This window comes from Saccostrea echinata, unplaced genomic scaffold, assembly GCF_033153115.1.
Source record: "Saccostrea echinata isolate AGI-Se365-2 ecotype Australia unplaced genomic scaffold, CSIRO_AGI_Sech_v1 ptg000052l, whole genome shotgun sequence".
Lineage (NCBI taxonomy): Eukaryota > Metazoa > Mollusca > Bivalvia > Ostreida > Ostreidae > Saccostrea > Saccostrea echinata.
In genome coordinates, this window is record NW_026889801.1 from 13,062,380 (window position 1) to 13,076,269 (window position 13,890).

Here is a 13,890-nt window from a genome sequence, read left to right on the forward strand (position 1 = left end):
ACTGAGGAACTGATACACATGGTAAAAATTTGGGGACTTACACAAGATAAGGGTATGTATAGAAACTTAGGACCTTATACACATGGTAAAAGCTTGGGGGCTTACACAAGACAAGGGTATTTATAGAAACTGAGGACTTTATACACATGCAAAGTTTTGGGACTTACACAAGATAGGGGTATTTATAGACACTGACGACCTTATACACATGATAAAAGTTTAGGGACTTACACAAGATAAGAGTATTTATAGAAACTGAGGACTTTACACACATGGTAAAAGTTTGGGGACTTACACATAATGAAAGTATAGAAACTGAGGACCTTATACACATGGTAAAAGTTTGGGGACTTACACAAGATAAAGGGTATTTAAAGAAACTGAGGACCTTATACACATGGTAAAAGTTTGGGGACTTACACAAGATAAGGGTATGTATAGAAACTGAGGACCTTATACACATGATAAAAGTTTGGGGGCTTACACAAGATAAGGGTATTTATAGAAACCGAGGACCTCATACACAATCGTAAAACTTTGGGGACTTACACAAGATAAGGGTATTAATAGAAACTGAGGAACTGATACACATGGTAAAAGTTTGGGGGCTTACACAAGATAAGGGTATGTATAGAAACCGAGGACCTTATACACATGGTAAAACTTTGGGGGCTTACACAAGATAAGGGTATTAATAGAAACTGAGGAACTGATACACATGGTAAAAGTTTGGGGACTTACACAAGATAAGGGTATTTATAGAAACCGGGGACCTTATACCCGATGGTAAAACTCAGGGGACCTACACAAGATAATGGTATTTTTAGAAACTAAGGACCTGATACATATGGTAAAAGTTTGTAGACATAAACATTATAAAAAAGCAAGGTTAACTTAGGGTTTTTATGGCCCTTTGAATTGTGAGAAATCAAAACTACTCAGTTTTGGTATCATGTGCATTAAATTATCTTTTGGACCTTTGGTGACTGTATCTATTAAAAATGATGTAAAGAGCTGGGTTCACTTTATCCATAAAATGGCCCTTCATACATACCAATTAACTGACAAAGTCCCAGGGTCCTATTTCAAACATCAATATAAAGGAAAGATTTTCCCCATATCCTGAAAATTCCTTCAACAACGGACAAAAGTTTTAGCATTTTTCAAAAATATTTCATATAGAGTGCAATCTCTAATCCATGCTGAGGATATTAATAATTAAGGATCTGTTTCTGAAAAACATGTTTTATATTTTGGGTCAAGGAGTAAGCTTGTATTTAGTTTTCTTTCAAATAAGCCTGTTTTCTGCAAAAGTTCAAGAACTTTGCAATTTTACAAAGCTTGTTTAATTTCCAATCTCTGGACTCTTTAAGAAACTTTGTTAAAGGAATGAAAGGCACTCTCAGCTTTATTTGGATGTTAGAAATGGGACAGAGGGTGATGGACAATTAACTGATATAAGGACAGGGCTATCTTATGCATAAAGTGAACCCAACTCTTTATATTCAATTCAACTCACTTAAAAGTACATTTCACTGTAGATTTCATAAACAATACCATAGTGGATAAATAAAAAAAGAATTTCTGCATATAACTTTATTTGAAGACTTGATCAAACTTAATTGGGACATGCACATTTTTTTCACTTTCAGAAAGGTCATGCGATACTTGAAAACATGTTCATGAAAAAAAAGGAAAAAATTTCCTTCTGCACAGAATATTTAATACATGTACTTCAAAATCATTTGCTACACACATCATGCAGTTTCTTCTGCACTCTTCAGTCATGCAGTATCATGGTCCATGCAGGTTTCATAATGATAAAACTGCTGCAAACAATTTAACCCCCAATACTGCTAATTGTGGCTCCGAAACACAGTGTTTATCATTTTTCTCAAAAATATATCAATTGAAATTAGTGTGTAAATCTCGATTTTCTCTGTTTTTTTTAAACTAGATTATATACTTGGTCTTTAACACTTATCTAAGTTTTTATTACATTTTTGTAATCTTTTCTGAAATGTTTTTTGATTAAAATCATTTCACATGATGTCCTTGGGATTTTTTGTATCTTCTGTCACTTGCATGCAGAATCTTCCATTTCTGTTGTGGATCTGTGATCAGAAAGTGGCTTCCTTTTCCTTAAAATCAAATTTTCAGAATATAATTTTTCTTCTGTTTATACTTTTGTCTGTATAAAAATAAAGCAAATAGCTCTGAAAGTGGCTTATCATGACTGGCTAAGTATTTTGTGAAAAGTGAAGAACTTTTCGGTATCTGAAATACAATTTGGTAGGAGAATGATTGTTCACTAATATATATGTATTAAATAGGTACATTCATTATTTGAATGATCTGTGAACTTGCGTGCTTGGCTACTTAAATTTACATTCAGTTTTAGATCAATATTTTGTTCTATTTGGAATTTAATCTCACTCTTCCATCTCCATTCAGAAGACATCTGTGTGAAATGCGATGACTCTCATATTGGTAAAGTTCCACCAATGCAAATAACTTATTTCAGAATATACCTTGCTCTACCCTTGAATATATAACCACTCTTTTTGTCACTTATACTGAAGCTCTTCTGTTCATACTCAATATCCAGTATTGAGAACTACACATTTTTCATGCATGTAGACCACGCAGCACTGTTAAGGCATACTGTGAAGAAATCAATGGAAAATAGGCATGTACAAATAGATAACTTTTTAATGCTGATTTATTTTTGTAAAGCTATTATATTCCCAGATGACTTAAAAATTAATAAAAATAATATTGTAGGCCTATACCCCACTCTATATTGAATCTAGTTTGGTAACCTTATATGGAAGTCACGTGATAATTGCATATAATGTGTACTACATGTAGGTCATACACAAATTTCAATATCACAAGGGCATATCCTAGTTCCATTAAAAAATCTAAGTTATAAATTATTTCTATATACATTGTACTTTCTGAAAAGTTCTGCTGCTTTAGAATTTACATTTTATAAGGAAAAATTCATGTTATGTAGCTCCAGCTGAAATATGTGTGACCTTTACAAAGTGTTTTATGCATTTATTAAATAATGCTCTGGATTTCGGGGAAGCAGCAGCACTTTTCAAGTTAAGGAAAATATCCTTTATTTACATTCGAAAAACGGATAAGATCTATTAAGTGTATGCCCTTGCGAAAAAACAATTTAATTAGGCACCTCGATGTTAAACATGGGTCCGGAACCTTGTACATAAAAACACGGAAGAATTTATTAAATACATTTTCTGTATAATTATTGAATAATTGCACTAAACAAAGGTTTTACATTTGTATCACTTGCCTGTCTGAAATCTGTAAATAATATTCTGTTTAATAATAAAATACATTTTTCACTGTAAAAAAAAATCTTCGTTCTGTCTCTCACAGCACATGAAATATGTCATTTTTACCAAAATGATGTCATGTCGACAAGTTCACTGCAATCAGTAATTTGTTAATAACCTGCTCTGTGGGATTTAACTAGCAACAAAAACTAATGCATTGGTAGTTTTCATGTTGTTTATTATGTTAAGATAGTTTAAAATTGCAAATTATTTCATTTTCTGGTATTATGAGGAATAACTATTTTTGTGTGATGTCATAGTAAACTTTTCCCGTAAAAATTAGGCCCCACCCCCTTTATGCAGCCTTAACAATGCTACGCATTCAGGGCTTCTGCTTATAATATCAAGAAAAGGAAGTTATTGCTTAAAGATGGGTAATGCAGTAATGTAGTGTGTATACAGTACCTGGAATGTGGAAATCATGATTGTCTTGACTGTCATCCATTTCCTCCTCACTCTGATTCTCATCACCAACACAAGAAACATCACCATCGATTTCCTTTACTGCCTCTGAAAAAAATGCAACTTAATTGTAACAAGCATTCTGAGAGTATTGCATTAGCAATACTAGTCCCCTACCGGCAAGTGTAATCTGGTTCCCGTTAAAAATTGAAAATGCCATAATTTCATCAAAAATCAATGAAGCGGAACGAAATGCATACTTGATCTATAACTCATCAAGGTAAAGTCACATACCAAAAATCAGCTCAATATCTGCAAGCGTTTAGAAGAAAATTGCGGAAAACCCTTAGAAATTGAAGAGGTCATAATTCCGTCAAAAATCAATGAAGCGGAACGAAATGCAAACTTGATCTGTAATTCATCAAGATACACTCAATACCAAAAATCAGCTCAATATCTGCAAGCGTTTAGGAAAAAAGTGCGGAAAACCAAGTGGGACAGACTGACAGACAGACAGAGGGACAGACAGACAGACGGACAGAAAGACTCAGAGGAAACCTATAGTCCCCTCCAGTTTCACTGGTAGGGGACTAAAAACACAAACAATTCAACCAGAACAAGCATTCTGAGAGTTTTGCCATTGCAATGCTCGTCCCCTACCAGCAAGTGTAATCTGGTTCCCATTTAAAATTGAAAATGCCATAATTCCGTCAAAAAATCATAATGCAAACTTAATCTATAATTCATCAAGTTAGACTCACATACCAAAAAACATCTCAATATCTGCAAGCGTTTAGAAAAAAAGTGTGGAAAACCAAGTGGGACAGACTGATAGACATACATATGGACAGACAGAGAGATGTACAGAGAGACGCACAGACACGGTGAAACCTATTGTCACCTCTGGTTTCACAGGTGGGGGACTAATAATAATTCTAATAGTTTTTGCAAAGATTAAAAAATGCTGTGGACATAATTCTACAATAAATCACAGTTACCAAAAGCATAAAAGGTATACAATTCATATTAAAATTTGAACTGGTGGAATAAATACTTGTACAGTTAGTCAGAAAAACAAGCCTATATCAAAGTGCTAGGGACAGACAATTTTGCTTTGTTAAAAACTTAAGGTAAATCATTATTCATGTATACATTGAGTTGTAATATGTTTAAAAAAAAACAGAGAATAAAAATCACTTTGCTATTAGCTTGAATTCATTATAAGCTAAAGCGTGTTTTACTGTATATGTATAAGGAAATAATGATACCATATCACTTCTTCTGCCAGTCTAAACACTGTGTACTACCTTCTTTTGTTCATCATGACCTCATGTAAACAGAATATTTTAACAGAACTCCCCAGCATAACTTGTAAATAAAATGTCATCTTAAAAAATTATCAACAGTGTGTCTTTGTTAAAGCTACAATTTATGTGAAACAAAATGTGTTTGTGAAACACTGATGCCCCCGTAGGGCGAGGGTTGAAGTTTCTCAAATACATGTCAAACTATAAGGTCAAGGTGAAAAGGTCAAACTGTTGGTATCCAAAGGAAGGTGTTGTCACAAGGAATACACCTGTGAAATATGAAAGACCTTGTACTAACTGTTGAAAATTATAGCCGAGGTTAAAGTTTTCAAAAAGTGGGTCAAACTCTAAGGTCAAGGTCAAAAGGTCAAAAATATTTGTGCCCATTAAAAGGTCTTACCACAATGAATATACAAGTGAAGGATGAAAGCCCTAGCACAACCGTTCAAATGTTATTGCAAAGGTTAAAATTTGGTAATTTTTTGTGCAAGTGGGTCAAATTCCAAGGTCAAGAGGTCAAATTAAGTGATACCCAAAGAAAGGTATTGTCACAAGTGACCTGTGAAATATGAATGTCATAGTTCCATCTACTAAAAAAGTTATGGGCAAGGTTAAATTTTTGCAGACAAACAAGATTGATAAGCAGGGCAAAAACTATATACCCCTAATACTGACTAAGGGGTTAATTAATTCTTAAAAAGAAGATTCTATGACAGAAGCAATACCTGATGCCACTTTATTCCTAACCAACATTTTTCACTCCTGGAACCTTGAGCAGAGCAGATGCTTGACTGGGACCTACATGTAGGATATCAGTGTTATAGGCACCTGAGAAACCAGCATGGTAACACTTTCATCAATGAGACTTTCAGGCTTCTCAAGAGATGTGATTGGGAACCAACCAAATTCATTTCCTAGTGAATTTTTAACAGTAGCTGTTATTTATTTCTTAAATTCCTAAAAAAATTTTTTACCTGTAACACACTAATGATGAGGCTTTCTGACATTCTCCTAGCCATGGAACCTGGTACATTTCCATCATTAGGTCTTGCATTAACTAATTCTCTAGCATTATTTGCTGAATCTGTTGATAAACAAACAATATTTACTGTTACCTTTTAACTTAAAAAATATGACACATAATAGGTGAATCTTGATGATTTCTACACAACCATTCTTAATGTAAATATTGAACAAACAAGAGGCCCATGGGCCATAATGCTCACCTGATTAACTATGGCCCTTCTGTTCTCCGTCAGCAGATTCTTTCTTCTCCTATTTATTCTTGTGTAAAACTGATCACATATTATAGCCCCACCCTACCATAGGGGGTCATGATTTGAATACATGTAACCTTCAATCTACTCTACCTGAGAATGCTTCCATATAAATATGACTTCATATAAATTTTCCTCTTCTTAAGAAGAAGATTTTTAAAGACATTTTCCATATGTATTCCATTATAAAACTTTTACTGCCTATTGTGGTCCCACCTTAACCACCCCCCTCTCCCCAGGCATGATTTTAGCAAATTTGTGTCTACAATACCTTTAAAGTTTCTAAAAAAAAAATATGAAATTATGGCTTTGTTGTTCTTGGGAAGAAGATTTAAAAAAAAATATTTTCTATATATTCCAATGCATTACCCTGATCCCCTGTTGTGGCCCCATGCTAGTCCCGGAGGTTATGATTTAAACAAATTTGAATCTTCACTACCTGAGGAAGCCTCTGTATAAAAAATGACTAATAATGGCTTTGCTGTTTTTAGGAGGAAGATTTTTGAGGATAATTCCTACATATTCCTATGTAATTCTCTGATCCCTTCTTATGATCCCATCCTACCCCTGGGAGTCATGATTTGAACAAACTTTAATAGAAGCTTTCACATAAATTTCATCATTTCTGGTCAAGTGGTTATTGAGCAGAAAATTTTTAAAATTCAAATTTTCATGAGTTCCTTATTATCTCCCCCTGAAAGGGGGCATGGCACTTCCTCTAAACAATCTTAAATTCCTTTCCTTTCACCCAAGAATGCTTTGAGGTAAGTTTGGTTGAAATTGGCCCAGTGGTTCTGAAGAAGAAGTTGAAAATGTAAAAATTAAGTTTACGGACAACATGACAGAAAGCTGCTGATCTGTAACTTGCTGGTTTGAAAAAATTGGGATAGACGACCAGAGAGCTACAGTGCCACCCATAGAAAAAAAAGTGTATATTTATTGCACACAAAAAGTTGCGCTCGGTTCTGAATTAATTTCTCTAAATTTTTACCTCAACTGCACAAAACCTGGATTTCAAAATTTTCCTTAGACCTCTATCAACTACTCTTGTAGTTGACATCTGCAAGAAGCGCGTTGGACCGAATTACCTTGCCACCCAAGATGGCAGAATAAATAGACAAAATTTTCGATGATTTCAATTTCAGGCCCAGGAGGGCTATTGATATGATTAACAATGGTTGTAAAGAATGTTTTGTTGTGGAAAAAGTGCAAAAATATGTTAGAGACACAGGGTTAATAGTATTTTTAGATTGCAGTTGATAACAGAGAAATAAATCGAGATTCTGCTTACTTTTTTTTTGGCGCAGTAAATATACACATTTTTTTAATGGGTGGCACTGTAGCTCTCCGGTCTGACAATATATTTTTTTTTTCGGAGAGCTACAGTTCTGCAGCAACATGACAGACAGATGGACAGAAGGTTGACGGACAGCTAGATAGACAGACATCGGACACTTTTTGATCAGAAAAGCTCACTTGAGTCTTCTGCTTGAGTGAGATAAAATCTCTTTTGGAAGATTGAATTATTTTATTATTACCTGGAAGGCTGTAAACAAATTTCCTTGCATCTTTTTTACTCATCATGGTTTGAAAGCTTTGTAACTGTATTAAAAGAGAATTCTCTAATTAAAAGCTGTTCTTTATTTCTTCAAGGGATCTCTGTATACCTAAATTGGAAAAGAAAAACTTCATAAAAGTCATAATTAAGCTTTGGCAATCAAGTATGAAAATAAGAGGATGAAAATGATATTTTTACCCCTGAAGGTTTTACAACAACTTCTGCAGGTACTTTGGCAACACTATGCACTTAAATTCTTATGTTGCATCATTAACCACAGAATTGTATAATATAGAGTATATCAATTGACATGTCTAATCTCTACAGTTCAGAGGGGGAAATACAGAAATCTTTTTAAAGTGTAGGCTATTAAAATCAGCATAAATTACTTTTCATTTTTTAAATTTTTTTTCGTTTCTTTGAAAACAATATGCTTTAGAAGCTTATAACTACTACACCAAAAGACCGTTCACAGTAGCTCAGTTGGTAGAGCGCTCACTCTGTGATCAGGAGGTTGTGAGTTCGAATCTCAGCCGCGACTGACCTAAGTCGATAAAAATGGGTAGCAACTGTTTCTTCGCCATGCGCTCGGCACTTTGAAGTGAAAGTTGTGGGTTCTTCGGATGAGACCTTAAAAACCGAGGCCCCGTGTCACGGCAGGCGTTGGCACGATAAAGATCCCTCACTGTTCAGTGGCCCCGAGTGCCGAGTAAAGGTCAAAATTTGAAGCCCTTCACCGGTGTATGGTGACATCTCTATATGAGTGAAAAATTCTCGAACGGGACGTAGAACAACATACATACATACTACATCAAAAAAAGCAATACAGGACATTAAATGTTGAATGATACAACAAATTCGGTTTGAAATATTTCATTACCTTAAAAATAAGCAAATATTTATGGTTGAGTTTAAATGTAGAACCTAATAATCCAGCTTTGATAATGCATGTAATTGTACTGTCTCCATGTTCAGGGGGGATTCCATGCATCTTCTGTTTGCCTCAAACATTCTAACAAAAAAATTTCATAAATTTAATTCTGAATTTATTTATTCATAGATTTGCTAACATTTTTGACCAATCAAAGTGCATGTTTTGAAAACATGTGTTGTTTTAAATGTTAACATGCTAGATGCAGAGACACTAAGCTAATTTCTTAGTAAATAGTTGAGTATCTGTTGTTTAAATTTTTTTTTCCACTTTTAAACATTTGTTAAGCTGATCAATTACAATTATAATGTGTTAAGTTACACTATGCATTATATCATGAGTGTTTATATTTGTTGGAGACAAGAACTAAAGTGTCAAAAATGTAGTAAATTCCAGATCTTTTGATAAAACGGCTCTTGACTTTTGAATAGCTTTCGGTCTCAGTCAACTAATACCTGACCAGGTCTGTATAGTAATGAGTAGACCTCATCAAAAGTCAATAATTGTACATGAATTCAATAATATTCATCTGGAAGATAACATGCAGGTGAATACTGTAAATGTATTCTATTTAGCGTGTACATGTACGATATTTGAGGGAAATTAACTTTTGAGCAAGTTAGCTTAGATTTGATTTAGCACATTTCTTAATGTTCTTAATCATGAATAATTATGTGCTGCAAGACATTTAGCATTGTACTTGAATTAACAGAAGATTCTTTCAGCCAAAGGCACTAAAAAAAATACACATCCAAATGTAATATGTCTACAGTATAACATTTTTTGATTTCTAAAATGTTGGCTATCAGACAATCAAAAACCTGAGAATTATTCAATCATAAAATCTTAATCGTGCGACCATTAGGGCAAGCGCAGACACCTTTTCAGTGTACTGTTTATCATTGTATTTAGGCCTGTCTCTATAAACCGCACGTGACATTTGGTGCGTCTAGACTCTGACGGCACATGATGTGGTATGTAAGTTTCATTACCATTAAACTGAAGAAAGAACAGTGCTTATTTTAATGAAGAATGTTTTATTAACTATTTATCTGCAATATATCCAATAAATAAAGGCGAGTTTATTATTTGTTGAACTTTTATTGTTATTCTTGTGAGAAGGTAATTTAACAAGCAATGCATTGTGGGTCCAGAAGTTACTGTGGAAAAAAAATTTGTTTGGATCAATGTGCAATGTCCAAATTTTCTCTTCACCCACGCGTTGTATTAAGAGCTGCCAGTGATGAGCGGGGCTTTGCGCCACTCCCTATACTCGCAATGATTATTGTTATCATAACTGTTTACTTACAATTTACATCGAAAAGGGTCTCAGTTTGTAGGATTTAAAGGGAACAAACAAAAATATTCTTTAACAAATCCTCAATGATTATTGCACACAACTTGATGAAAAAGTCAATACTTGATTTTGCATATACTTAACTTAGCAGAACTCTTTTGCGGTGGAGGTAGGAAACGCCTGTTGGATTGGGGCAAATGTGCTATTGAATACAATGCAAGATCGATCATTGTGGAATTTATAAGAAAGAAATCCTGGTGAAATATCTTGCTAAACATATGCTGAACCAGCCTAATAAATCTGAGAGAGGAGCTAATCCTCAAATGTTACATTTTTAGCGATACTTTTCACTAAGTGGACTCTTCTCATGAAATTCTCATTGAAAATCGTTACTTTTTATAGTTCATAAAATACTTTAAACTTTCCTTATTTGACAAAATAGCTACTATTTCGAGTTCAATCCTTGGCAATACATTGTACTTTCTGCATACTCATCACTGCTTAATGTTCAAATCATTTGATTGTCACTGCTGTAAACAATGTTATGCCCCAGAAATCTTGCGAGATTTAGAGCTTCCTCGACTCCCCCACAAAAGAGCAGTAGTAAGTAAGATAACTGCGAGGTACTCGTGATTCTATGTATTGTTCTGTTAGTTCAATATTCGATATTGGTATACCGACCTTACAAATTTATTACCAGTCTTACAGAAAACAGCAAACTGTTATAATTAATTTACAATGTGGAAACCTAATTTCCCCAACCAAAATATTGCCTAACTTAACCCAAATATTAATCTATTGTGATGGTTTGAAGTGTATTTATTATGTGTGTATATATTTATTTATCTGTATGTGACATATTTCATTCATATTTCCCCTATTTGTCTTAACTTGTTATACGAAGTTATTCCCCTTTGTTTATAACCCGTCCGGATTAGGCACGCCCAGGTCTATAGTACCCGGCTGGGATTTATTGTTGTCATATTATACATGCATTTGTGTATAATCAGCAGCAGTCGATATTATTATTGATTATCGATTAGACATATTTCGAGGATCGAGGCTAAATTTCTATCTACAATAATGGTAATTATCACACTCTTGGATCGTAGGTGATATTGTTTCATATGTTTTACGTTTGATTTACATGATTGTTATTTTAACAGAATATAGAATCTAATTCTTCAGTCTTTAAACACTGAAATTCTTGTTTTCTTTCATCCTTCCGAACTCGGATTATGTACGGGACTGACCCCTAGACAATCATGTTACACTATATCGCCAAACCCCCCAACTCCGTCACTACCCTAACTGCGTCACTTTCGGGAAACTCCGCACTGTTTGTAAAAGAATGCGATTGTGACGTCATTTTTTACATGCCAAAAATCTACAATCAAATGCCAATAAATTTTTACAGTCAAGTTCAAGAATGTGTCAAAAATAAATAACAATTACACTTGATCTATTGTAGCTATCATATTTTATGTGAAATCAGTAAGTACTTTTTCCTTTATGCGCTATTCCATGGATACCTCCGACATGTGCGTCAATATGCTCATTTTTACATGTCTGTCATATTTATGAAGGTCTTTGCCAAAGGATTAATATGACATATCATACTGAATACGGCTAAAAATATTTTATTTTTCGTCTCAATTTGCCCTAATATGCTACACGTTGGAGATAACGTAGCGTTACGTTATTACATATAAAATACGTTATTTTTTCTGTCGTTGATACTTTTCCTAAAATACAATTGAATACCATTTTAAATCTTCAAAACTAATTTTCTATGTTTACAAGTTTAAGATGAAGGGAGAAAAAACTAAACTGGAAAAAAATTTCTAATTAATACGTTGACATATTGTAGAGGGCCCTGGTGACGGAGTTAGGGTTCGTTGGACGTAATGTACACGGATGTGATATGCATTCTATTTATAGCAGTTTTGTATAAGTTCAATAACTAAACTTTTTAAAATAGTTCTGGAAACAATGTTTAAGTTCATTACTAAGTGTAGCAAACAAGAAAAAAATCAAAAAATAATTCAGAGAGTAAACTGACGTGTTTTCCTCTTATGGTGACGGAGTTTGGGTAGTAGGGGATAAAAGCAATATAAACAGACAAACAAGAAAATGATTCCAGTATATGAAGAGTGTAGCTAGCAAAGTCAGCTGTCTCCCTCCCCGATGATCTGATAGCTAGCTGCATAGCTTTATATGGAAATGAGAACAAAAGGAACTGTCAAATAACTTACTGGACAAAAGTGGGCGTTTCCACATATAAGATAAATAATTTACATCGGGATCGAAATGAAAAGATTTAAGAAAACGTAAATAAACTACATCTGCCACAATACATGTCAAATGTCTGATTGTAAAGATTAGGATACAAAAATTAAATACATTGCACCCGGCCTGCTTTAAAAAGAATCATATCATATGATACGCAATTATAATGAACTTTGCAGAACTTAATTTAAAAATTGTTCGTATATAAACAAACACACCAAACATGCTAAACAGCTGGAATAAGAAACCTAGGCAATTCGGAAAGTCTTATCTGTCGTAATAACAGATATAAAACATTCGACAAGAAATTGCGCAGATGTAGTGTGTCTTTAGAAAGACTTCAAGTCTGCAGAACATAATTACACATTCATTTCAAGGAATCAAACAAGGATGCGATTTTTTCTTGCCCAAAATTATGCATTACCTGAGTAAGCTGTTTACATCGGATGTGTATAATGCCCTTATAGTACAATGTCCTGACTGATTGTAATAAATAGTATTTAGGTGCACAAACAATTTCATTTTTATTGGAAATAATAATAAAATTATTATTCTCTATAATAATCATGGCGAAATGCAAAATAAAATATATAAAATTTTTATTGGACATAATAAAAATGACAGGAGTACATGTATAATGTCCCGATTTGGGGTATAATGACCTGATTTGATATGTCCTTCATAACAATTTAAATTGGTATTAATATTTATATTCTGTTTTTTTTGTTTTTTTTTTTGTTTTTTTTTTATAAGATTTTTTAAGATTGAAATTAATGTGTTCACATAAAAATTGGGATAAATATAAATTTATTCTTGGGAATTTCATTTTTCATCTTTTTGTACTGGATGTCAGTAGAGATATATAAGGCTCACAATTTGGAGAAAATGACAAATAAGGCTGGTTTGACAGTGAAAATGTGATAAATGTTTACTTTATCATTAATAAATTTTGTACAAGATGTTTTCATCCATATTATCTTTTTGAATGAAAATTTTTATTCCTAACACATGACCTTAGAGAGACCATGCAATGTGATTTTTTAAGGAATGCTGTAAAATTATAATAATTAAGAAAAAATGTGGAAAACATAATTGTCACTTAATGAATTGAACTGTCATATCAGTAATGTGGTAGCTTTTTTAATCAATGGATGCTTCACCCTGAGTTTCTTTTATATATATAAACAATTATGAAAACAATAACTTAATATTCAATTATTTTGCTCTTTAACACTAGATAATAAGTGCATTTTGAGTAACATTGAGGTAGGTCATTATTGTATTAAGTAAATCCCTTTTGCTATATGTCTAATGCCCTGTTCACACAGAGAGTTAAATTCGCAGTAAATTAATGCGAAGTGAAATAATGTGAATTAAAATAATGCGAATAAGAATGCATTTGGATAACAGCAAAAGCGAAGTAAGCTGATGCGAATTAAAATTTTGTTTCTAGGCTACGATAGC

At 33.3% G+C, this 13,890-nt stretch overlaps 1 long non-coding RNA gene across 2 annotated transcripts; it reads right to left on the reverse strand.

Annotated features, from left to right (window-relative positions):
- Positions 1-1,959: 1,959 nt before the first annotated feature.
- On the reverse strand, positions 1,960-10,031 carry LOC133203927 (uncharacterized). 2 transcript variants are annotated; one of them, XR_009723501.1, is made up of 6 exons: positions 9,721-10,031; positions 8,790-8,921; positions 7,890-8,018; positions 6,049-6,158; positions 3,771-3,875; positions 1,960-2,141 (listed from the first exon to the last, which is right to left on the reverse strand). It is a non-coding gene; the product is annotated as an uncharacterized LOC133203927 (long non-coding RNA). The 2 variants fall into 2 exon arrangements; XR_009723502.1 differs by lacking the exon at positions 9,721-10,031 and having other exon boundaries at positions 8,834-8,859.
- Between the last annotated feature and the right edge of the window lie 3,859 nt (positions 10,032-13,890).